At 33.5% G+C, this 12,513-nt stretch overlaps 1 non-coding gene and 1 pseudogene across 1 annotated transcript; one reads left to right on the top strand and one right to left on the bottom strand.

The window, feature by feature from the left end:
• Positions 1-7,611: 7,611 nt before the first annotated feature.
• On the bottom strand, positions 7,612-7,698 carry TRNAS-GGA (transfer RNA serine (anticodon GGA)). Its single transcript has one exon. It is a non-coding gene; the product is annotated as a tRNA-Ser (tRNA).
• Positions 7,691-7,895, top strand: LOC146930629 (U2 spliceosomal RNA; annotated as a pseudogene).
• The last annotated feature ends 4,618 nt before the right edge of the window (positions 7,896-12,513 follow it).

Below are 12,513 nucleotides of genomic sequence, written 5' to 3'. Positions count from 1 at the left end.
TTTCTTATGTATTAAGCGAATTTTAATCCGATACTTTATCAATTTCATAAAGTATTTTCAAAAGACAGTGACATAAAGAGTGGTTCTTTAGCATAGGATACTCTAAGAATAGTAGTTAGGAATTAGGATTATACTCATAGTCATCACATCATTAAATATCAACGTCCAAGCCGATTTGTTTAATCATGGACAACTGACGTCTTTGATATTTCCGGCCACTTGTCCTTTATAAAGATCATTTTTTTCTTTTTTATACAATAAAATTAGTTGAAATAACTTGTTATCATAAAATAGATATGTTTAAAAAGACAAGCTATTTTAGTATCTTCTCATAAAAATTATTTATTTTATAGATATGTTTTTAACAAATATGTGAATTTTGTTATGTTAAAATCTCTAACAATAAATATCTAAGTTATTAAGTGTTAGACTCTTTTAATTTATAATGTGAAAGGTTAATCTTAGATTCCATGAATGAACGCTGAAAGCTTGCATTGCATGTGTAGACGGTTACCCAGTAATTCATCTTATAATTGCAACTACAGCTAGTTATTCATCTTACAAACTTAACCTGAAACTGTTAATTAGTTAGACGGTTACACAGTAGCTTGTGACACAAGCAATCCATGCTAATTCCTACTTTTTTCCTTTTCTATCAAGAGAGTTAGGAAATAGACAGAAATTATCCTCAATTTCTCACCAAGAGAAATCCCTAATTGCTCTCTTTTATTCTCTTAACCATCAATCATTTTCACTCAAGAATGCAATAGAGAAATCTTGAATCCTTTCCCAAATGATTTATAACTACCAAAGAGGTTTACATGTGTTTTCCAAACCTTGTACCTAACCAAAATACTCTACACATGAAAGCCCTAATCGCCCTTTCGTGCCCTCAATTTTGGCTTAGTTATAATGTGTTTTAGTAACTTTGTTTTATAGGAAAAATGAATATAATTCGGATCAGCCATCCTGATCCATTAACATAATTCGAATTACATAGGGTAGTGTTGGAGTGTGAGTTGTTAAGTCCCAACATCGCCTATACATGAATGAGTAAAATATTCAATTTATAATAGAGGTGGCACTTATGTGCAAATAACTCCTTGAGTTTTAACTCTTATGTGCAAATATTCCCCTCAATTTTAAGTACATTAACACCTTCCATATTCGTCATATTCCACCTCTAACGTCAATGGCACAGAAACCAGCAATCGATTTTTTGATGAAGGGAAGTTGTAGCCATAATGGAGCTAAATGAAATTTCTTGTCGATTAAGTTATTATCCTCATGAAAGGTGTGACTCTTTGGGCTTTGCCTTAGAGAGAGGTTTGGTGAAATAGACATGTTTGTGAAGAAGCAAACTAAATGCCCTTAGGAAAGAAAGACATTATAAAGCTTCGTCGTTCCTTGGAAAAGAAGACATCCAACCAAAAATTAATCTTTCAGATCAGCTTTACCCTTGCAATTTATGGTGTCAAAATTGGCTTTTTCGGTAGAGATGCATGCTTTATTAGGTCTCTCGGTGATTCAACTATAAATCCTTTCCAAGGTTTGGATGAGTGATGCTCCGACAAAGGTAATGACATTCCCTTGACAGTTACTCATCGACAAGGTCTAGAGTCTCGACTTTCAAAATCTTCTTCGTCATAGGATCATTCATGATTTTAAGGCATATACAGGTGTTACACATGTTTGTTACCTATGACTTCTCCCCCTAAGTATGGTTTTGCGTCTCCAATTCCTCCCAACTTTATTGGATTATTTGCGGTTTTTTGTTTGTTCGACGGTCTTAGTAGGTTCAGTCATATGTTAACTTTGGTTTGACATTTAGTGGTGTGAATGATACAGAGGTAGCAAAATGGCGTTATTTTTCCCGCAAGGTGTTATTTGAGGAGGTGTTGAATTAGATTTAGTTCTTCTCTTATAAAGGGTTTCTGGCCAAGTCTTTACATTATATCAGGAGAAATGCTTACAACACACTCTTTCTTACACTCTAAAATCAACTTTTTTATTGGGTGAGATTCATATAAGCCTCACACTTTTAAAAGGGATCACATATAAAGTGATAAAATCTGCATAGGTTTTAGCCAATAAGAGAGTTCATGTTATAGAGAGATTGTTAAAAATAGAATGTTCCTACCACTCTTCTTATATCAATGGGTTGAGAAACAGTCCTGATGCATTTGCTCTTATATATATAATCCGAACATGTCCTATATATAATTCGAAATCATAAACTCACGTCACTTCATTAGTTTCTATTTTAACTTTACGAAACTTCTCTCTCACACCGATTCTTGATGGTTTTTCGCTTAAAATCATCATATTTCAAGCATTTTCAAACATAAAACACAAGATAAGATCTCATCCCTCGATTTCTTAATGTTTGGGTTGAATTTTTTTTCCTTGTCACTGAACTTGTTTGGATGATATTTGCCGAACTAGATTGTTCCTGGTTCGGTAAATATAATCCGAACTGCAATAGTATTTGCTGTTTTTGGTTTTTTTTTTTTTTGTTAATTGTATGTATATGTAATGTTGCATGTTTCAGATATGGACCACTTAGACCGCCTAAGGAACAACAGACCTTCCATGACTGCTTCTTCCAGGCGAGAGCGGTTGGAGAAGTAGCGGAAGGGAAAATGTGTAGGAGCAAGGGGAGGGGTCGACGTGCTGATGGCAATAAATATTTGAGACATTGTTTTAATTTTATGTTACATGTGTGTGTTGTTTCATATGGTCTCATTAATTTATTTTCTTACCATTTGTTTTGATGCATGTTTAAATCAATTTTGATTCATCAATTAAAACTGTTAAGCAGTGAACACAGATTTCGGCATTCTGCGTTGAAACAGTTCGACAAATGTAATCCAAACTACATCTTAAACGTTCAGTCTTTTTTTGTCAAGAAACGTTCAGTTTATATAATCCAAATTGTGTCTTTTATACGGGGTAATTTCCCTGTAAACATAATCTTCTACAGGGTATGGTGGCTTCTTTAAAAAATAAAAAATAGCATATATGGTGGCTTGTTTGGGCTGGGCGTGTCGGGTCAGGATCTTCTCCATTTATAACTTTTTCCATTTGTTGCAATTTGAAGGGAGATAAACACAAAAAAATAAGTGGTGGGTCCTATCATTAAATGGATCCCACCATCATTATTTTTGTGTGTCTATCTCTCTCCAAATTGCAACAAATGGAAAAAAATTATAAATGGAGAGGAACTTTACCCGGGCGTGTCAATCATTTATGTGTGATCCTTTCTTTTCTTCTTCTTTCGGGTTCGTCTTGGTGTTTTGGTGGTTTGTATGGAATTGGGACAAACTTTTTTTTTTTCTTTTTTTTCTTCTTATATTTTTTTTGTCCATTTTATAGTGGATGTGTATATCCCTTGTTGTAGTACTTCTGTTCGTTTAATACATATCGTTTAGCGTCTTTTTTTTAAAAAAATAAAATAAAACATGATTAGAAATTCCGTCCACCCATTTTTCCTCTAAATGCCAATTACAGGGCCGTTCCAACGAATTTGGAGGCTCGGTGCCGGAAGTAAAATGAGGCTCATTCATACAATGTGTTTTGGAAAGGGGAAAACGCTAATTTTTTTTTTGAAACAGCATATATTTCAAGTGCCAAGCACCAGGAGTGCACTAAATGGCAAACTGTTACAACAGATAAAATAAGGTGTCTAGCCTACTATACCAAAGCAAACAGCGGCAAAGGACACAGCAGAAAAAAAGGCCAGCAACAGGAAAGAAACCAAAAAGCCATACACCAAAAGAAAAATAAACAAAATCCCTCCCAAAATACCGAAACAGCAACAGCAAAGCATGCTACAACAGCATAGGAACTGGTATGTTAGTGGGGGTACTAGGCTGTAAATATTTTTTGGAGGCCCATACCTTGGGGAGGCCTGGTGCTATAGCGCTGCTTGCACCCCCAGGGTCCGGCCCTGGCCAATTATATATACGTAAAGCATTTTCATTGTCCTTCTTTAGTAAAGGTCACTTATTTATTCACTTTTTTGGAAACAATCTCTCTTGTTCATCATAATTTAAAACGTGTAAATGAATACGATATATGTTACGTTGATCATGGATATCTTATCTACATATTATTGAAGATTCACCTCAACGAGTACATTGAAAAGGATCGTACGCTTCTTCTTTTATCTTCGTCTTGAGAAAATCTAAATAACTAGCATTTTTAGGCAAAATGGGTGTCCCGTGGAGTGCGTAGTATAGCAAATTTGAGTTAGAAATTTTACATTGTTTGAAAAAAAATGTAGGCTGAACATTTTAAAAGTGAGAGGACCCATAAATTTAATGTCTTAAAATTTTGGGTAAAAGTGTTGTTTCCAACTCACTTGTGTGTTTGCTTCGAGTACGATATGGATGATCCTTCACACTCCTCTTGAGTAGTGTCGTTCCTATAAAATTGGAGGCTCGACTCTAAATGTAAAGATAGACCCCTAATAAAAAAAACATTTTTTAAAAAGAGAAAAATGTTACAAGTGTTTTAAAAAAAGAATAAGAAAAAAAGAAGTTATATTGTGGTTTTAAGAGAGAATAGAATTTTGATGATATTTAGAACTCAAATCCATGTTAAATTAGGCACAAAATGAGGCCCAATCATGCTAAAAAAATAATTAAAGTAAAAAAGTACTTTACTTGACTGCTAGGAGTTGACCCTATATGACAGCGACTATGCCAATATACATCTCTACCACCAAGCCATCTTAATAATTGTAAGGAAAATGATAACATGTGCCCTAAGGGCACATGATAAGAAATTTAAAATAGAAATAATTGTCTCAAAAGTTGTGCATTCAACTTTAATCAACATTTAAAAGTCAAAATTTTATTGTTTTCTATGGAAAGTTTCTAATTTTGAATTCCTTAACTTGTGCCCTAAGGGCACAAGATAACAAGACCCTAATTGTAATATGTATGCACTTGTTTAGTATATATGATATTTTTTCTAGTATTGTACAAATAAAAAAATATTTGGTCCGCGATAGAGCTATTTGCACCCCCTAGGGGTCGGCCCTGCCCTTGAGATCAAACAATGGTATCAAAGTCTGATCGACCGGCTCCTTGTATCAAAATTCTTACAAATAAGGTGTTTAGGAGATTTGTCGTGTTAATGGATGAAAGATCTTTCGCTTGACGGGTGAGCATGATGAATGGATGGACTTGATGACAGGTCATCTTACGTTTTTCTTAGCATGTTTTTCAATTATTTTCAGTAGGTTTTAGCAGCAAAAAGGATGAGTATTAGAGCAATTGCCTATGATTTCGGGACTTTTGTAATGTTTTCTGTATTTGAGTCTGTAATTCTAGTTTTTCTCGAAACATAGCAATTTTAGGGGAGTTTTGAAGTAATTCACGAAGAAATCATGCAAGTCGGCAAATCAAGAACACCTGAAGAATCGTGAAGACTTTGGAAGACAATAAATGAAGATTCAAGACGCCTCATGAGACTTACAACAGGGAGGAATTCTGTTCCCAAGTTCCGAGACAAATTATTTGAAGACGAACACCTAAAACGACGGAAAATCTGGGAATTTGAGCCCAAGGGGAGAGCCATGCGCCTAGCACATGAACCATGTGCCTAGCACATAGAATTGACATGCCATGGACCTAGGGAATTATCCATGCGCCTAAGGCATCACTTTTGCCATACACTCATGCGCTAGACATGCTGACCATGTGCTTCATGCATCTGAAAATGCGAGGCACAAGCGTCTTTTCCTGCTTTTATTTTGGGTAAAGCCCGCACTTTTAACCCAAACCCAGGTAGAAAATCTCACTATAAATACTAGCCTTCTTCATTCAGAATTTCTCGTTCAGAACTATTGTAGTTTAAGAGGAAGGCCACTTTGGAGCTTCGGGAGAATTTCTATCTTCTCCTTGATTTTTTAGGGTATGTCTTTATCTTTAGTAATTTGTTTTTAGTTACCATGTGTAACTAAATCTTTTTAGGTTAGAGTTCTAAGATGAACCTATGTTTATTTTTGTTGGATATTTATTTAATATAATGTCGTTTATTTTATTTATTTTCTGTTCGCTATTAAGTTTTATTAGGACATTTCTTAGTTTATTTTTGTAGTAGGTGCAACCCTAGATTAGGTACTTAGGTTGTGACATGGCCTAATATTGCTATCACTATCTGGATACTTATATCTTGATATTTATATCCTTATACTGGTAACTATTTGGTTAGGAAGTAATTAGTTAGTAATTAGTGAACGATACCGAAAAAGAGTTGACCTTAGTAGTAAGTACTTAGGAGGTGACATTACTAAGACTGAGTAATAACTCTGCTGAACCTAGGATGTAACTGGTTAGTAATTAAGGAAACAAGTACCTGCTTGAAGGAAATAAGTTGTAGCCTAATAGAACCATTCTCTTAAACCCTTAATAAGGTAGACATAGATTAGGGCTGCCCGTTTGTAGAACTACTAAGTAGGTGAGAGAGGGTGTGATATGAATGTCCTAAGATTCATAGATGGGAAGACCTAATGGAACCTTGGCCTTCATTGCCTTGGGAAAAACTGGAACACCAATTTAAGTTTATGTTTCAATTACCTTTAAATTAGCAAGACCCCGCACGTAAGGATCATTGTGCGATCAGCAGGTGCAGTTAGCCATCGGAGGGATAGACCAATTAGGTTAGAAACATCCCAACGACCTCATCACTTGTATAATCTACCTAAGATAAATAAACGTGACATTACTGTTATTTAATATCCAACATTATAAACAGGGGGCTTCGAAGAATCCTAACCGCTGCTTACTTTTCTGCAACCAAAACAGGTAAACTTGCACTATTGCAAACAGATAAAAATTGCAACTCTTTAACCCTTATCTTTTATATCGTCAAACATACAAAAATAAGTAACGCGAATTGTTTGGACGAAACGACAATCCATGTGGATACAATACTCTACTTATGACTTTATTACTTGGTAAACTTACCACATCCGACCATCAGGACTCACACCTGAAGGTGAAATTATTGTCTTGGAAATGTGAGTTAGAAATACTACATTGCTTAGAAAAGTAGAAGTTGAATACTTTATAAGTGAGAGGAGCCATAAACTCAACGTCTTAATGTTTCGGGTAAAAGTGTTATTTCTCTCTCACTTGTGTGGTTGCTCTACGTCCAATGTGGTTGATCCATTGGGATCCTCTATAGACCTAACACTATGGCACCCTGATATATTGATAATATAAATAATTTGAGATTTTTTTTATTTTTTATTTTGGTAAATAGCCATTTTCGTCCCTAAATGTGTAACAAGTAACCGTAATAATCCCTCAATGTATATAAATTCTAATGTTGACCCTCATTCAATACTGTTTTAGTCAAAATAGTCTCTGACGTTAAAATAGTCTCTCAATGGTGACAATAAATCTTTCCTTATAGGGACTTATAAGAGAGTAAGTAAGTACTTCTAGGTACTGATGTGACATTAAGTAAGTATATTGAGGGATTGATGTCTTTTTAATATGTATATATATATATATAAAGAATCCACATCAAAGTTGGAATAATGATATCTATTTGCAAACATTGAGGTCAGTAACATTGATGAACTTGATAAGGGTGCGGAAAGAGAGGGATTCGAACCCTCAGTAAACAAAAGCCTACATAGCAGTTCCAGTGCTACGCCTTCAACCACTTGGCCATCTCTCCTACATAATGATTATGCCCCTCAAGTGAATAGTGAGGCTTTCTGTCCTTATCAGTTTAATATCTAATATGTGGCACAATAGGTCACACGATATTAAATTACTTTTTTGAGGGGGAGATGCCACCTTAGTAGCTTGCTACTGGGCTTCACATGTGTTGCTTATGCGTTGCTATTCACTGGTGTTTTTGGCGAACGAGAAGGGCTGGTTTTGGTTATTACAAGCAGGATCAAACCAGAAATTGTGGGACATGTTGTGCAAAGTTTTTTCCAGAAAAATAGTGAACATTCATCAAATTTAGAGGTTGCTTTATGAACAAGACGGGTCTCTATGACGTCTTTCGACAGAAAAAGGTTTAAAATAAAAGGAAACGTATTAAATGCAAAATAAAGGCTAAAAGTTTAAAACGCAGAAAGTTAAAGAAACGATAAATTGCATTGCATTAAAATAAGAGGGATGCCAGGGACACTCTTTTTTCAACACTTTCTTCAACATTCATTCTCTTATTGGATAAATCAATGTATGACCCACCACTTTAAGTAGAACTCATTTCCAAAGTGTGAGACCCACCATGATTTAAGCCAATTAGAAAGTGAGTGTTGAAAAGAGAGTGTTGCTAGCACTACTCTTAAAATAAAGGTGGTTCGATAAATCAGTTTACATACATTCTATATAACTCTTTTCTCTCGCGCCAGTACTTCAAGTGTTTTAGAATTTCTATAAGTGATTTGTGACCCGTTTTCCCTATGGAAAACTACTATTTATACATAGCAAAATAACTGAAAAAAGCCTAACTCCATGATTAGCACTTCTTCCATTTGGACAACCGCTTGTCTCCCAAATTTCCATTGAATTCAATGCCTTGTCTGAGGTTTTATGGTATAAATATGACCCATATTAGACTTGTAAATTGTAACACCACGTTTTCCCAACGTAAAAATTTCTTAAATGAAATCAGAGTTTTTCATCATAAAACGGAATGTCACATTTCTTAAAAAACGTAAATGGAATAATAATTTATCCTTCAAAAATATAACAACATAATCTTTAAAACTTCGCAGCGGAATAGTTTGACAACTTAAATAATCTTTGGCACAAGGGCCTCAATATAAAATTTCATAAAACTTAGTTCAACATCAATTCTTGAAAGATTCATAAAGTAATACGTAAGGAACAGAAAGTAAAGACATAATCCCATCCTGTTACGTATCAGAGCACCTAAGACATACTTGTGAGGAGTCCACTCACGACCGCAACTAATCCTGGTTACCTGCAAGTTACCCATACGAAGAGCAACATTTCCAAGCAGAGGGGTGAGATTTCTCAAACAATAATAGTAAGCATATAAATCATATAAAGTACATTCAACAACTTAAACATCTTATAATTCATTAATCATATCTAATAACTTAAACTTCCTTAACTAGTGTCATTATCCTTCCTACATTATACTTCATTAAGTAATCTCAATTATTATTCATAAAATATCTTATCTTAAATCATGATCATAAGCATCAATATCTAACACCAAATATAATCGTAAGCATCATCATATAATTCACATAAGTATCATTATCAAAACATAGCATTTATCGAAAGCAACTTCATAATCAAGTTCATAATCAACTTCATAAACAAACATCATCATTAAATCATAATCATCAAATCACAATCAAACTTCATAATCAAACCTCACTTAACTCGACAATGCGACTCAACTCGACTATGTAACTCTTAACATCTCAAATCATCTTAGCATCTTGACAACTTAACAACTCGACAACTTCACATCTTAAATCATCTTAAAACTTCTTGATATGCAAATGCATGTGGTACCATTCAACAACATAAATGAGCGTAATTAGGCTCTTCAACATGTGAGCATAAAGCTGCCGGGCTTAAATCCCCCAACGTAGTTTGAGCACAAAGGCTGTCGGGCCTAAAGCCCCCAACTTTAATGAGCACAAGGCTGCCGGGCCTAAAGCCCCCAACTTTAATGAGCACAAGGCTGCCGGGCCTAAAGCCCCCAACTTTAATGAGTATGCAATGGACTCAACTTCCTACAACTTAGACAACTTCATGAACATCTATGACATTCTAACATCTTGATATCTTGACAACATAACATCTTAATAATTTGATGACTTCATAACGACTTGACGACTTAACAACTCTTATCATCTTAACGTCTTAACATCTTAACATCTTGACAACATATGGATCACATAAATAATTCATGTCATATCATAATATAACAATATCAAATGATAATAAACAACATCTTAAAACATCATATTCATCAATCATAAACAACTTCATATAACATCGTATTTAAACATCAACAATAATTCACTATGTATCTTTGTAAAAACATAATAAATTATCCACAATATATTTTCATGTCAAACCAAAACTATTGGAAATATATCACAAATATCAACAACTTTCATGTTTACAACAAAGATCAATTCAAAACAGAAACATATGAACAAAACGCAAAAACATGAAACAGAGAATGTTGTCACCGTACAATTTTGCTAAGACCTCCTTGTAGTATTTTCATCATAACTCAAAGACCAAACATCATTATCACGTCAAACTAAAGCCACTAGAAAGCTAACAAAATTATCTAAAATTTCATGTTTATGCCTAAGACCAATTATGTACCGATCAATACCAGTTTTTATTTTAAATTCGGAAAAGTTGTGCTGAAAGTCCATAAAAATTCACTGTGACCCATGTGCAGTAATTTGACCATAACTCAAGTTCTATATATTGTTTTGACGTGAGACCAACGACATTAGAAAGCTAACATCCATACCTACAACTTTCGTGTTTACACCTAAGACCAATTCGGCACCGATCAATTCCAGTTTTAATATCAAAATTCAGGCTGAATGCAGATTTTCTCCAAGTTTCACCTAATCTCATGGTTCTAACCTCAAAACTACTTCCAATAATCATCCTATGGATTATCTAAGGTCTGTACATAATTTCTACATCAATTCAATAAGTTTTCATCTTCTAATCATCAAATCTCTCTCAAAACCCTAATTCTCAAATTCTCACAAACTCTCCCCAACTTGTTAGATGTAATCTAATGATTTAACAACTTAATATTAATGTAAGATAGTCTCACCCTCGCCTTAGATTAGTTCCTGAATCAGCAGCAGCGTTCTTCTTTTCTAAGGTATTCTCCTCTCCTCTTGACTTTTCTCTTCTCTTCTCTTCTTTCTTGTTCTCCTCTTTTCCAAAAAGCGGTTTTAAGGTAAACTCTTTCCAAAAACCTAACTTCTCTATTTATAACACCTTCTTATTTCTCTTACACCTCAAAACTACTCTTTTTCTCATAATCTTATTTATTTCTAAATTAAATATATCTCTCCCCCACTTAATAATAATACACCAAATAACAAATATATCTATAACAAATAACAAATATATTTCTACACCAAATAACAAATATATCTCTAACAAATAACAAATATATTTCTACACCAAATAACAAATATATCTCTAACAAATAACAAATATATTATGCTAGTAAATACCAACATATAACATAACAAAATACCACTCATCAAAATAAATCGACTAAATCATAAAAAGACATCTAATCTCAAAACTACCTTCAAATCTACTTACTTTAATAATTCTCATATTCTTATAAATAATAGAATAATGCCACTTAATAAAATACTAACACCTCACATATTTAAATAAATCACATAAATAGACTCTAACTTAATAAAAATAATTAAATAAAAAGGAGGGCGTTACATAAACCACCTTGGAATATCTCGTGAACTTGTTTACATTGTAATCAAAGTTTATCATTTTTTTTCCTAAGTTCTTGCTCTATTTTTCTGCACTTTTACCTTCTTGCATTTTATTTCTTTGTTCTTTACAATTCTGCAGTTTAATATTCAGTCATTTACTTTTATGCATTATCATTCTGTCTTATAATTACTACTTTTTGTCTACAATGAGCATGAGTGAGTAAACCCTTCAGTCTTGGGATTGTTGGACGAGTCTAATGAGTAAATCATATTCAAGCCAAGTCTAGAACTTTGTTTTATTTAAATTCGTTTTCTAATCTAATCTCATCATTTTTAAGTTATATTTCAAATATTAATTGAAGGATCGAAAGATGAAGATTGATATTAGAACAAATGAGATTAGACAATGTGAGCAAAACATGAGAATAGTTTTGTAAACCTTGAGACCATAAGTTTCGCACTTAAAGAATTTCAATAACAATCAACCATGAGAATAGGTTTGGTTGTTATTGAAATACATTTGTGGATTCTGAAAGGAAACATGAAATATAACAGAGAAACTTGTCTTTAGAAAATGAATTTCTAATAAGATAAAAATATAGGCTTGAATTGTTTGTGATTTGTTATTAAGACGAACCAATAATCCCTAGACGCTTTTTATAATCTGAATTTTAACTAAGAATACCGTTGAACTTCAAATACTGAATCTTTTCAGCTAATCAACATTGAAAACGAAGTCAGTCATTACAATAACTCTTTGTGGAACGATATTTTTACTACTCGATAGAACCGTACGCTTGCAGATTCGTATCAATCATCCCAAAATTCTATAGTTCTTAACATTGGACAACCATCTACACACTCAAGTAATTTTATCAAATAAAATATAATAAATTATTAACTTAAATACGTGGGTTACCATAAAAATTAGTTATGGGCTTGAATTCCAAGTATATTTGGTTCTATTAAACTTCCTTGTAGATGAATTAAATGTATCTTAGATTGTCCATCCAAGGGTTCCCTTAGTCTTGGTGCTTGTG

Source organism: Medicago sativa, chromosome 4 (assembly GCF_051527215.1).
Source record: "Medicago sativa cultivar Bolivia chromosome 4, Bolivia_mono, whole genome shotgun sequence".
NCBI classification, from domain to species: Eukaryota; Viridiplantae; Streptophyta; class Magnoliopsida; order Fabales; family Fabaceae; genus Medicago; species Medicago sativa.
The sequence above is the reverse complement of the archived record's forward strand: the minus strand, read 5'-3'. Positions and strand labels throughout refer to the sequence as shown.